Consider the following 12079-nt stretch of genomic DNA (forward strand, 5'->3'; position numbering starts at 1 on the left):
TCTATAAAATATATGCAATATTTAGTTATATTTTATACTTTGATTTCTTTTATTTGAGTGAAATAGAGGAGACAGGTTTTGCAAAATAGTCATGACACAACTAACTCTGTTAATGTTTTCAGTGAAAGTTTTTTCCAGTTAAACATTGCATAACGCTGCACACAACTGTCGCAGGTCACTTATTACTGTGATGAATGAGGAAATGACAGCACTCTTTTACACTGCATTGAATCACAAGCTGTGCCACTACCTTAAAACAGCTAACAGATGTCAGCAACCTACTCGGGTGGGGAAAAAATCACATATTCAGTAGATACAAAAAGACCTTCCTTGAAAACATCTAAAGGATGTTTAATTGGCAGATACTCTTCTCTAATTATTCTTTTTTAAAGCTGGGAAATAGCTCATTATGCTGCTTTCTTTTAGACCTTTGGTCTGTATTAACTGCTATCGTGCTTTTAAACAGCAGACAAGTTACTGCATAGTTTTATATTTACTGTAGATATGAAATTAATTACATGACCTACAGTAGGAGAAATGGATCCTGATTACACTCCCTGAAATAAATATTACCTTAGCAAATCAATTTCCCATACATTATTGCACCAATATACATGGCAGAAATAATATGAAAAAAGCTTCATTACACATCCTGTCAGTAATTTTATACAACTTATGAAAGACACACATCCGTGCAGCTCAGCTGTGTCCTATTGATAGGATGCATTTCATGTTGCAGACCTGTATCAAAACCTTCACAAGCATTGCGCCTTAACATGCTTGATGACATTTTTATCGCAATGTTTTCAACTTTTAAAAGCCAGGTTACTGAAATGCAAGTCATTCCTTTGCTGCATGTCTACAAACGTGCTCTTTCTACAATTGTCTATAGAATTATTCATTTAAAAATGATGGCAAGATGCAACAAATGCTACCTCATGCTAGAGCAATCCTATACCTATGTTTGGGCCGGTGCTTGTTCCCCACTCAGTCACAAGGCACTGTGGTATTCTACATGTTATATATCTAAACAAAGTGTAAAATGTTGGCTGGGGGCCAATGGAAACCTAGTTACTTTTTATTGGTCTTAATTATTATTATTTAACCCTCATTTTTCCAGACAGGCCAATCGGAATCTTATTTACAATGACGGCCTGGCAAGAGCGTTCCTGGCGCAGTAAGGGTGATTAAGCTGTGATTGTTACTGGAAGTAGTTCATGTGATTTAAGATGTAGACTACTGAAACCCATTTTGCTATGCTCTGCCCATTATATAGAAGATAATCTTGTTAATGGGAACTTGTTTCAGGCATGAAAGCGAATTATGCATATCCATATGGTATGTGTTAAGTGTTTGCATCTTACATGCCCGTTCCAGCAAGAATAGTAGCTTATTGAAATAATCAGTGTTATTAATGTTGAAAAGAAGGAAGCTATTTTTCTTAAGTAACCATAGTCCTTGAAGCCCAGAGATGCTTATTTTTGGGGTGTTATGGACATTTGTCCCTTGGTAAAAAGTACAGAGTGGGAATTCACATTTCCTGCTATTGCTGTAACTGAAATGTTAGTGTTCTGTACAAAGCACATAAATCAGTGTGAGCGATAGATCTGTATAAATATATCTGCATGACCTGCATAACTTGGCCCTGTGTTTTTTCAACTAACCATCTGAAAATAACTGGATGCAGACAATTGTTCAGACATATAGTGTAGTCATTTTGGATATTTTTAAGCTTAACATAGCTGAATTTTTTATTATTTCCAATATGAATGATTGGCATTTGACACTTTGATGTGACACAAAGTTTAAATGACCACAAATGGTAAGATGAAAAACTAGTTGCATTAAACCTTGTTTAGCATTGATTTGGAATAGTGATTGTTTCATCTGAGTGAGCTAAGATAGCCAATATTGTTTGGGTGCAACTTGACCTTATTGAATACAATGCTTTTAATGGCAAGCCTGGATTTTGCAAGTTGTAATAAACGACTTGTACTTTGACAGTACTTTGTATTTGCAAGTAACTTTTTGTAAAGTTTGTATGTTAAAAAAAAGTTTTAGTTGAGATGTTAGTCACACTAATGATAATTTGATTCATTACCTGTAATGAATAACATCCCAGATCAACTCAGACATTAGCCATACTTTTGTCAATTGGCTTATGAATTTCTTGATTTTTCATTCCTTACATGTGTGCAGACCCCCTCCCAACAAGCCTCCCCCTAGACTCCAGGTTTCAACAAAATTACAGGTTTCAAACTGGGCAATTACAAATTATTTGCATACGAAAACAATACTATCATGGCTGGATTATGGGATACAGCTGAAGAAAATATTATAAAGTCTTGCTCTGAAGGAAAAACGATACTTGTCTGATCTAACAAAACTCTGTCAATATAGAAAGATGTATCTCTTCATATAAACATATTTCCACCAAGCATCATTGATTTATGACAGCATAATAACTGACCATGATCAAATTTATCACAATTATATATATATATATAAAAACTATCATCGCCTATACATTTCAAAACACTGCTGCATATGTGCTGTCCTTAATAATTGGACAGAATGAGTGTCGATTGTAAACATTGCTGTCAATCATCATCTGTGTTCAATTTTGGTAATTGCTTTAATTACATAGATGATTGCGGTTTTGCATTTGGGATAAATGTTTTACATATGGCTTGATAAAAAGATTGTCAGTCATTTGTTGGCAGACTGTAGGACTGAGGACTGTAGACTATGTGAGAAAAGAAGAAGAGATGAATTTTAGACATAAGCAAGGCTGTCATTTTGGTATGGCAAGATATGGCATTTTATGGTATGATAAGGTATGGTACCAAAAAACTGTTTGAACATCTGGTAGTGTAAACCACAGGTGCCAAAGACACACAAACACAAATAAGAAAATTAAATACAGTGTATCTTCCAGGTTGACACCTTTATGGATGTAAAGGTGGAGACCAATATGGATTTTGCGTGTTTGGATGGAGTGTTCATTTTAGAGAGGTCTACAAGTAGGCAGAGAGATGGGGATAACACTTCAGCCCAAGATGAGGAAAATTCTGCTGGAGACCAATTCCCAGAAAAGTTGTATAGGTAGGCAGAGACAGAGACAAGTGGCATGAAAGTAGTTGTCTGGGGTGTCCTGAGTGCGATAAGAAATGTATCTGAGTTTATTAATCCCATCCTAAACAATTTATATTGAGTGATGTGTGTTCCGTGAAAGATTTTATATTGAATAAACTGCATGTTAGTATTGTTATTCAAAGTGAAAATGTCTTTGCAGCTTCTGGTCCAGAATTTGATGTTGGGGGAGAATGACAGACCGTCTTTCCCATTTTGTGACTAGTGAAGATTTTTAGAGCAGTTTGGAGAGGTATTTTTGGAGATAATATTTTACTAATTTCCTCAAATAAGGGGGTGGTAGTGGTACTAGTAATAATACTGATTTTAAATTGAATAACTGCTTATTTGAAGGTACTAGGGATAGTGTTGCCTTCCATCACCGTTCTATGAAGATGAAGATGTGTGCTCCTTTTTGTGTTCATGTGCTGAAGGAAAGTGGCATTTTGTTGAGCTGAAAATCAGGGTTAAGCCATATTGGGGTGTATTTACAAGGTGTTACATTGTGCATTCTGTGGTTTTGATTGCTTTCCACCAGACATTCAGAGTTGTTGATATTGCAGTAGTCTTGAAACAGTTGTGGTGATGGTACAGAGAAAGGGTGTCAGTGATTAAGATACCATTACATTTGGCCTGTTCTATTTCTATCCAAGGGACTTTTTCTTGCTAAAGAGATAATTGGAAGTTTGGCTAAAAAAGATAATTGGAAGGCTTGCAAAAAATATATAATTGGAAAGGCTTGTCAGAAGAAAGTTTCTACTGCCATTAAATCACAAAGCGCCTGGAGTTTGATAAACTTTGATTTGAACCACATTCTATAGTCAGAGACAAAAATCACCATTTCTAGCAACAAACACCAGATATGGATTTGGCATAAAAAAGTGATGGCCATTTACAAAGTAACCTAATCCCTACAGTGCTCAAGTGGGGGCATTTTTCTTTCAAAGGCCATGGAAACCTGGTTAGGATGCATAACATCGTACAGTCCATCAAGTACCAGGATATTTTAGACCAAAATCTGGCTCCTTCTTCCAGGAGGCTACAACTGGGTGGTGGTTGGATCTTTCAACAAGACAATGATCCAAAGCATCCCAGTCACCTGGCCAAAAACCCGTTGAAAACCTGTGGGGTGAGATGAAGAGGAGAGTTCACAACATGGATTCTTATTGGTCTGGAGAGATTCTGCAGTGAGGAATGGTCCCAGATCCCTTGCTGTGTGTCCTCCTACCTCATCAAACATCACAGGAGAAGGCTCAGTCATGTTATCTTCGCACAGGGAGGCTGTATAAAGCACTAAAAGCAGGGTTGCCAATGATTGTGTAACGCATCTTTTTCAGACTAAAAAAGGTTGAAAGGTTGGTGCTATACACGTACAGAAGTAAGATAAGCAATTACAAGAGGACTTTCAAGCAAAATCCTTCCGTGGAACACCCCTCATCCAATATTTGAGCCCAATTTTATCCTGCACTTTCAGCCTACTGCAAGAAGCTTATGCAATGTATGTAGACTAGACATGGCTGTGACAATAGCAGCTATAATTACCACAGCACACAGCCATCATCGGAAATATGACCAGAATTTCACTTTTCCAGCTGACTTAAAGGCAAATGATTACATGCTCTGCTATTTCTGTTCCATTTTCTCTCATCACCTGTTCTGCCCCACAGAGACCAATGACCTGCAACTCTGGTATTGGCTGTAATGTTTGTGTGGGCCATCAACATTGAATTGAATTTTTTAAAAATCAAATGCCTCTCAATCTTTTCCGCATGTCTTCTATTCATAATTGTATTATGCTCAGATTTAATGTATGGTTGTCTTCTATGCTGAATCAATTTTCCTTTTGATTGTATAATTACCTTGTAACAATTTTATAGACAGCAAGCTCACTTCACATGCATAGGCAGGGTGTTTGCAGCTGCAACTGCTTCTTAATTGAATTGTCTCCCACTGTCCAAGAAAGAAGTTTTAGATTTGCCTGAAACTATGAAATGGGCCTAACTATCTAAGTAAGAGTGGATGAAATTTGACATACAGTACCTGTCTGCCAAATAATATAAAGTGAAAAGTGTTTTCTTTTGTGATGATGATTGTTTTTATAAACCTTAGTTGGTGCATTGTCTATAGAGAGCCTCTAGGATTCCATTCAAGTGTTATACCTGCAATATTTTGTAGAATCTAACGGACAAGAAATGATCTGTTAAAATTAGCATTTTAATTTTCGTTTCAGTCATTTCGGTGAATTCAGCTTAACTGTAAAAAGATGTAACCGTACAAATTCCTGTTTTGGTACATGCTTTTAAAAATCCTTATTTGAACAAAAAAATTGTCTGTCTAGCATAATGCATTTAGAAATAGCTGAAGTGAAATTTTAACAATGGCATCATCTATTTTTCTTCAAGATGTTTTATGCTGTTTGTTTTTTATTTGGTCAACACAAAGATTTTGATCAGTCAAAGGGCACACATGTCCTTGAGGGGGACATTTCGAACATATTCATAATAGTTTGAACTGTTAGCAACAGTCACAATGATTATGGCCACGCTTTGCTAGCATTGGTTTTCTCAAATAAGCTGTCCTGATAGACTCTTGGCAAGCTGAACTGTTCTCTGGAGTGGTTCCACATTTCTATGCATCTTTGTAATGCTATTGATTTCAATTAAGTGGTTAAATATCAAATACTCAAAGTAATTTGTAAAAGTATTAACAGAGAATCTATTTTTTGCAGTGTGGCATTAGACAGCTCAACTCATATCACACATATTGAAAAATGATAATATGCATGTATTTCACTAAGATTTATTATATGAATAAGTAATGATGAAGAACCAGTGCAGCAACCACCACAAAATCATGCTAAAATTAAATCTTGAACAGTGTCCATGTTTATATCTCAGGTGGAGGATGAATAAATAGATTTATTTTAAAATAAATTTGAAAATCCTTTAATTAAAAAGCAATTTCATGAATACTTAATATTCAAAATTGTAAGCATGCATTTGTTCTCAGAAGTTTATTAAGACTCTCTTATCTATTTCATCACAGTTGTAACTCATTACAAGTCAGTTATAAAAAACATAAACAATGAAATACAAGCAATGTAAATGCAAGCAAAGGAGTTACTGATCTGAATTGTTTTCCCCATTTGTAAACAGACCAAGTCCTTGAATAATCAGAGGTTTTAGGTTATGATTATATTTCTTTTGGAATATCATGTTCAGAAATGCTGAAATTAACTCGACTTCACTATATATAGAATTTCTAATTTCTTTTTTTTTACATATACATAGAACAGTATATTTTATTTTGAGACATAGTATATTATTGAAGTTAAATTTCATAGAAAAAAACTTTAAAAGATCTGTGTATCACTTTATGCATGAACAATATGGCCCGCAGTCTTCTCTGTCTGCATTACCTAAGAGAGATAAAAGAGTGCCATTCTCTGAGTAATACTATCAGACTATAATATAATTGTGACCTCCCCAGGCCCAAAGTAGACTGGGGTTGAGTGGTAACGTGAATGACTGAGATGGGCAGGGTAGCAACACAGCTGCCAGCAGGGAAGAGAGGGAGCTTGGCATTTTAGACTGGCACCCTAACAGCGTGAGGAAGATCTCTACAGAATTGAATTTTGTGCTCCATCTTATCGAGGGTCTACCACATTTCCTCTCAGCTCAGAGCAGTTCCATCGCATGAGGCGATCTTAATAAGGGTCAGCACAGTCTGTCTGACAAGCCAGTTCAGAGCTCTCACTGCACAGAAAGGCTTTCTCTCTCCTCACTGCTGACTGTTTGTGAAAGAGTGTGACAGGTACCACAGATCAGCCACAGCCTCCTCTGAGGCTTCAAAACTATGTGACATGTGATGAGTACTGGTGAAGGTCAACCATGCTTTTAAAGCAGAAAAGCATTTCTGATACTTAAAGGACTGATATCTGCAACGCCTCAAATATAGTAAATAATAAGCCATTCATTTTAAAAGAATGTAGTGTAATGTAGCATGAGGTACCGTATCTCTGCATGTGTTCATTTTGTAATGCCTTCTGTGCCTTCATGGTGATATTGCACTTTTGTGTTCCTGAGAGTAACACTGATGTTTTCCACTGGCTACTAAGTGATTTTAATGCAGTGTAGTTTATGTAATATGAACAGGTAAAATAGGCTACTGAGGAAATCTCAGTTAACATGGCATGAATGAACAGTACTCTCCAAAATATTCACACTCTTGAAAAGATGAGCAAAGCAGGCTGTATGAAATAAGCACACATGTACAGTATATTGCATACTCAAAATATTGGAAAGCAATATTTTTATACTAATACAATTCTTCAGAGAAGAAATTGACCGCATAATATTTTTTTCCCTAAAAAAATTCAAAGGATGTCATGTTCTTTTGAACATCAGCATCTTATTTCTGATGCCACATTCACAGCTGGAAGAGAAATCCTTGTTTCTTTTGTAGTTTCACCACTTTGGCCATAAATTCTTATGTGCATGACAGCAGATATTATCAGTCACAACCATTTTCCCCCTGGTGCCATAATTGTTTTTTCTCATGAGAAGTTAGACATCTTCTTCGTAGCTGTAAATTCAAAATATCATTTCAAAATGCACACTAACGGTAATCTCATTACAGACTGATTAATGTGTGTGTGTGTGTGTGTGTGTGTGTGTGTGTGTGTGTGTGTGCTGTTACAAGTTTGGTTAGTTTTTACATTTGATTAAAAGTTTATGTTAACAGACTGTCACTAAAGCCACCTGGCTTGTGATTTATTAGAACTGGTTCAATATCACACAATGCATACTGTGATGTGTTCATGCCCGAGGGCTGATCTGGGATCAGAACAGTGGGGGCATGCATGTGCTTTGTTGATCAGGTGAAAATTTGCAATTCATATTGAGAAAGCAGCAAGGAGTCACTGTCAGAAGCACCATAGATCCCCCCCACCTCGTATCACACTGACATTGGGACCATCGTGACGTGATGTCTGGTTGTCACGTTGAGAGAACCTCTGTGTGTGTGCTAATAGCTGCTTTAAGGATTACATTACATTACATTAATTTGGCAGACGCTTTTATCCAAAGCGACGTACAAAAAGTGTATTTCATGGTCATAGACAACTGCTAAACACAGGTTCAGTAAGGTACAATACTTATTTTGTACAGCTATTTCTAGCCAAGAACACAGTTTAGTTCACACAGTGAACACTATTCAGACCTAACCTCTGCAAAGCCAACTAGGTAGAAGAATAAGCTACAGTATTAGGACAAATACAAATTACCAAAAGTGCTGGGATGGGGCAACATGTAACAAGTGTCATGAAAAAGGGGAGGGGGGAGATTTAGAGTGAAATACACAGCATGGTGGTGGTTAGTCTAGGTATAGTCTGAAGAGATGAGTCTTCAGGCCACGGCGGAAGATGGGTAGTGAGGGAGAGGTTCGGAGAGGGACGGGGGAGTCCTGTTGGCAGCAGTGTAGGCAAGGGTCAGGGCTTTGAACCGGATCCTGGCAGCGACCGGTAGCCAGTGGAGTGATCGTAGCAGAGGAGTAAAGTGGGAGAATTTGGGAAGGTTGTACATGAGTCGGGCAGCGGCATTCTGAATTATCTGTAGTGGCTGTATGGCACAAGCTGGCAGGCTTGCAAGGAGAGAGTTGCAGTAATCAAGGTGAGAGATCACTGTAGCCTGGACGAGCAGCTGGGTGGAGTGCGTCGTCAGGTATGGTCGAATCCTTCTGATGTTGTACAGAAGGAATCTGCAGGACCGTGATGTTGCCTTGATGTGCTCCTTGAGGTCCAGTTGGTCATCCAGGACCACCCCCAAGCTCTTGGCAGAGTGAGAGGCAGTCACTGTGGTGCCATCAACCGTGATTGAGAGCTCACAAAGTAAGGAGGTCATGCACGGGAAGAAGAGCAGCTCAGTTTTGTTGAGGTTCAGCTTCAGATGGTGGCTGGCCATCCAGGTGGAGATGTCAGCCAGGCAGGAAGATATCTTATCATTGACCTGTGTGGCCGAGGGGGGAAAAGAAAAGAAGAGTTGTGTGTCATCTGCATAACAATGATAGGAGAAGCCATGTGAATTAATAACTGAACCAAGAGATCTGGTGTATAAGGAGAACAGCAGAGGACCCAGTACAGATCCCTGCGGCACTCCCGTAACAAGCGGATGAGAAGCAGAGGCACACCCCTTCCAGGTGACCTGGTAGGACCTATCTGCAAGATAGGAAGCGAACCAAGACAGGGCAGTCCCGGCGATGCCCATCCCAGCCAAGGTGAAGAGGAGCTGTTTCCAATGACTGTCACATTTTATGCTCTCAAATAATCATTTGTTAACATCCTCTGTAGCATGTTTCAAAATGACAATTCATATTAAAAGAACATACACAATAAATATGCTAAACTAAATATGAAAAAAATAACCTGATAATATGTGGTAAATTCATTGGAATTTAAATGCATTGCAAATGATAAATAATAATTAGCATCTATTACAGGAAAATGGACAGATTTTGTTGGTGGAGTTTAAGATGTGGATAAGACTTCGACAGTAAAGTTCACACCGATGTGTTCTTCAGTTTGAGTCTCATTTCCAGCCAAAATGTTTTCACATACTGTAAGAATATCAGTGCTAGCATATTCACTTTTCTTTTGGAAATCTTTTTTGCTGCTTGCATCATGAAGAGCAGTCATGCAAATCATGAAATGTCCTGAGGTAAGGAGATGCAATGGTCCAAATCTGATGGTCAAGACCCCCCAAACTCCCTTATTATGTATTTAGACTTTGCAGCAGAATTGGGTGACACCATCATTTTCATCTTCATTAAAATGTGAGATTGACATTTGGAATTATTACAAATGGCTCATTTCAGTACTTACTTCCTGTCACCCTCAATCTTTATAAAACCATTTTAATTTTCTCCTCATTACATAGCAATAGATAGTCTGTCATTTCTGCGAGGTTTTACTTTCATTGTAATTTGTGCCGATTGTCCATCCTTTGTATTCTGGCTCTATTTCCATGTGAGAAGTTCTGACAGAAATTTTATTTTAAGATTTCCACTTAAAATAAATTATCAAAGATCATTATTTTGATATCACCACATATATTGTTCACAAATTGGGCACAATTCAGTCAAATGTATTTAGCCTTAATTTAACATATGTAGTATATAAAATGTAACTTTAAAAAAGAGATATATCTGTCAAATTTGAAAGTAGAGGCCATTATGTCAATACTCTGCATGTTAATTACATGCAATATTTGGTTGTCTTCTAAAAACCTTTTTTTTCTTGATTTGATAGTACTCCACAATTTTAAATTTGTAAATTAAAGATAAAGATATATTTTATTGAACCCCGTGGGGTAATTTGTCCTCTGCATTTTGACCCATCCTAGTTACTTAGGAGCAGTGGTTAGCCACAGTGCAGCGCCCGGGGACCAACTCCAGTTCTGAGGCCAGTGCCTTGGTCAAGTGCAACTGCACCTAACATGCACGTCTTTGAGTGTGGGAGGAAACTCACGCAAACATGGGGAGAACATGCAAACTCCGCACAGAAAGGACCCAAGCCGAGATTTGAACCCACGACCTGCTTGCTGTGAGGTGACAGTGCTAACCACTGTGCCACTGTGTCACTGTGTCTGCCCATGTGGTCCATATGCACTTTTTCAGTTATTTATTTATTTTTTTTGACATTTTGATTTCACCATGCAGAAATTACCATGCTTATTATACAATATATGTGCTTGTATTGTATTCAGGCTACCTGTGATCAATCAAAAATGATGAAACTCACAAAAATTTAGATTGCCCTGGAAATGTTCTGCAGTATCAACAAAATATGCAGCCAATCGATGTTGCTGCGTACCTTTTTATACAAAGCAGAAACAATGCAAAGTGAAAGAAAAACATTCAGCCATTGACGTGAATTGTTGATAACTTATTTGTACTTATCGTTAAGAGAAAAGCACTTCTGCCCCCTGAAATATACTTTAAAGTTAAGATGGGGTTTATTAGCCAAATTCATCTTCATGGAAGATGGAGAATCCCTTCATAAAACATGTGCATAAATATGTAATTACACAAACCTCTTTCCACTACTGTCTATTTTAGTGTTTTAGTATTGTTCAGTGCGGGGCTGTTGACATCTGAGATGTAAAGATTGCACATTTCCAAACTGACATCTTAAAATAAAATTTTTAAAAAGCATTCACATTCATGAAGATGGATGCTGGAGTTGATTTTTTTTATTTTTTTTTATTATTGCAGGCTAATTATTATGTAGGCTGTGGAGAACTCAAGCCACTTAAACTTCACCACTTTAGTTGGCAACCCTGTGAGGTGCTGCATAATGGATGCATTTTGAATGCCAAACTGGATTACGTGGAACTGGGAACAGATTGGAATCCATAGTGGCACCAATGAAACCTGAACTGAATTAAGAGTTAATGAAACGCTCAGAGCACCTTGCAGAGACGCCGGCGATCCCTCCGCTTTGCTTCCTTTGTAGGATATAACCTACTTTTTCCCGTTTAGCATGCAGTGCACTCATGCCTCCCAACTTAAACTTTCTCCAGCCTGATGCTTCCCTGCTTGGTCCCTTGATTTGAAATGTCTGGTTCCATGCGTTTCCTCTCGCTGGGCAGTCTCTGACTGGAGTCCTTGGGGAATGGGGTTTCCTTTCATTATATCCACCATGTGGTGGCCACCTGATTGAATCCGACTGATGATTTAAAATGGCAATACATTAGTGCTCTTATGAACCCAATAATGCTTCCTACAGCTGAAGGGTGCCTGATCCAATTACCTTCTGGGAGATGTGAGGGTAATCTGCTGTTCCGTGGGGACCCTACAGCACTACATTGTGTTCTGAGGTGGGGGTACACAACTGACAAAAAAAAAAAAAATCTGTTGTTCGTTCTTGCTGTCAATATTTAATCAACCAACC

This window comes from Anguilla rostrata, chromosome 2, assembly GCF_018555375.3.
Source record: "Anguilla rostrata isolate EN2019 chromosome 2, ASM1855537v3, whole genome shotgun sequence".
Lineage (NCBI taxonomy): Eukaryota > Metazoa > Chordata > Actinopteri > Anguilliformes > Anguillidae > Anguilla > Anguilla rostrata.